Source organism: Bombina bombina, chromosome 1 (genome assembly GCF_027579735.1).
Source record: "Bombina bombina isolate aBomBom1 chromosome 1, aBomBom1.pri, whole genome shotgun sequence".
Lineage (NCBI taxonomy): Eukaryota > Metazoa > Chordata > Amphibia > Anura > Bombinatoridae > Bombina > Bombina bombina.
Window position 1 is genome coordinate 386,860,218 of NC_069499.1, and position 2,309 is coordinate 386,862,526.

Here is a 2,309-nt window from a genome sequence, read left to right on the forward strand (position 1 = left end):
TACCCAAATGTTTAAACACTTGAAAGTGATGCAGCAGAGCTGTAAAAAGCTGATTAGAAAATATCACTTGAACATCTCTATGTAAAAAAGAAAGATATTTTACCTCAAAAGTTCCTCAGTAGCCACCTCCCATTGTAAAGGATTTCTAAGCAGCATTTTAGTGTGTCTGTCCTGGGACATCTGAAGGGACTAGCATTGTGCACTCTCATATTATTTCACCAATCAGGTAAAGGAAGCTTACTATGAAATCTCATGAGAGTTAAGTCAAATCTCATGAGATAACAGTAAGAGTTCATGACCTCAGCACTGCTGATGCTGATTGGCTGCTGTTCATTTCTTCATTTTTTTTATTTTTTTTACCTGCAGCTGGGAGCAGCTGAGTATAACTTTTTACACAGAACTTACTCTGCTGAGCTGAGGAAATTGTGAGGTAAAATATCTTCCTTTTTTACATAGAGATGCTCAGGTGATATTTTCCTGTCAGCTTTTTACAGTTATACTGCATCAGTTTCAAGTGATTTAGCATATGAGTATTATGTCCCTTTAATAGGTATATGACATAATTAGAGCTACAATCTAATCTATCCTTAAGTTCATATGTACATCCTGTGATAGAAGAAGTGACACTAGTTGCCCCATGCGTGACATATTTACACATGTTGCATCTTTTAATTCAAAATTTAAAGGCTCCTTTTTGTTGGTGTCTATTGTTGGACAGACCTCCTATTCCTGATGTTCTTTTGGACATTATGATTTTGCTGGGGGCTATTTTCTGTTTAATGGTTGGGGCTCTCCGAAATGTAATGTTAGGGGAATCATCCAAAATCCCTTTTAAAATCGGATCTTTTTTAAGAAGGTACCAGTGTTTCTTAATTATTTTTGTAATGGCTTTATAGTTGGAGTTATAGTTAGTAATAAATGTAGTCTGCTTTTTGTTACTATTACATCTATTTAACCCATTATAAGGTAGCGGATTAAGAATTTCATTTCTATTTAGTTCTCTTGCCCTTCGGTAACCTTCTTCTAAGAGCATTGGAGGGTACCCTTTTTCAAGAAATCTATCTTTTAAGATAAGGGATTGCTCATCATATGTCTCTAATAATGTGCAATTACGCCTAATCCGTCTAAACTGACTAAATGGAATATTTTCCTTCCAACTCTTTAGATGGTTACTTTGATAGTCTAAAAAGTTATTGCTATCTACTAATTTAAAGAAGGTTTTGGATTGAACCCTATTATTTATATCCCAAGTGAGCACTATATCAAGATATTCAATTTTTTTCCAAATGTATTTTGTGAGTGAAGGTTAGACCAAAATCATTAGTATCAAGTTTAAAAGCAAATTCTCTAGCTGAATCTAATGACCCATTCCAAATGATGATTAGATCATCTATGTATCTACCATAGAAGACCAGGTTCTCATCCCAGCTTCCACCGTTGATATAAATATCTTCAAAACAACCCATTACCAAATTAGCGAAGCTGGGAGCGAACCTGGTCCCCATGGCAGTACCCTTGGTCTGTATATAATAATTATCTTGATATTTAAAATAGTTATGTTTTAATATAAATCCAATTAGCTTCAATATATATTCTTTCTGAATATCTGGCATATAAAAATCTTCATGTAGATATTCAGAAACACATTTTAACCCTATTTCATGTGATATATTGGAATATAGTGCGTTGACATCGCATGTCATCCATAGGTATTTACTTTTTCTTGTAATATTAGAAAGTTTATGAAGTAAGTCTGTGGTGTCCTTAATGTATGAGGGAAGTTGTCTAACATATTTTTGCAGAAAAAAATCCACATATGCTGATAGATGATCTGTGATACTATTCATACCTGCTATTATAGGTCTACCTGGTGGTGTTTGTAGATTTTTGTGGATTTTGGGTAGGTGGTAAAAATATGGAATACATATCCTCATAAATTAGCCCCCCCCCCTTTTCCCCCTTAAGTGGATTTTGGGAAAATGGTAAAACATGTTTCTTTATTTTTCAAGGAAAATCTAACCACCAATTTTCACGTCTGTAACATTGTCAGTTTTTGAGATATAGGTATCCTCATAAATCAGCCCCCCTCTTTAATCCCCAATTAAGTTGATTTTGGGAAATGGTAAAACAAGTTTTTATTTTACAAGGAGAATCTAAATACCAATTTTCACATCTGTAACATTTTCGGTTTTTGAGATATAGGTATCCTCTTAAATCAGCCCTGCTCTTTTGACCCCCTTAAAGGGATAGTAAACCCCAACATTTTCTTTTATGACTCAGATAAAACATACAATTTTAAACAACTTTAC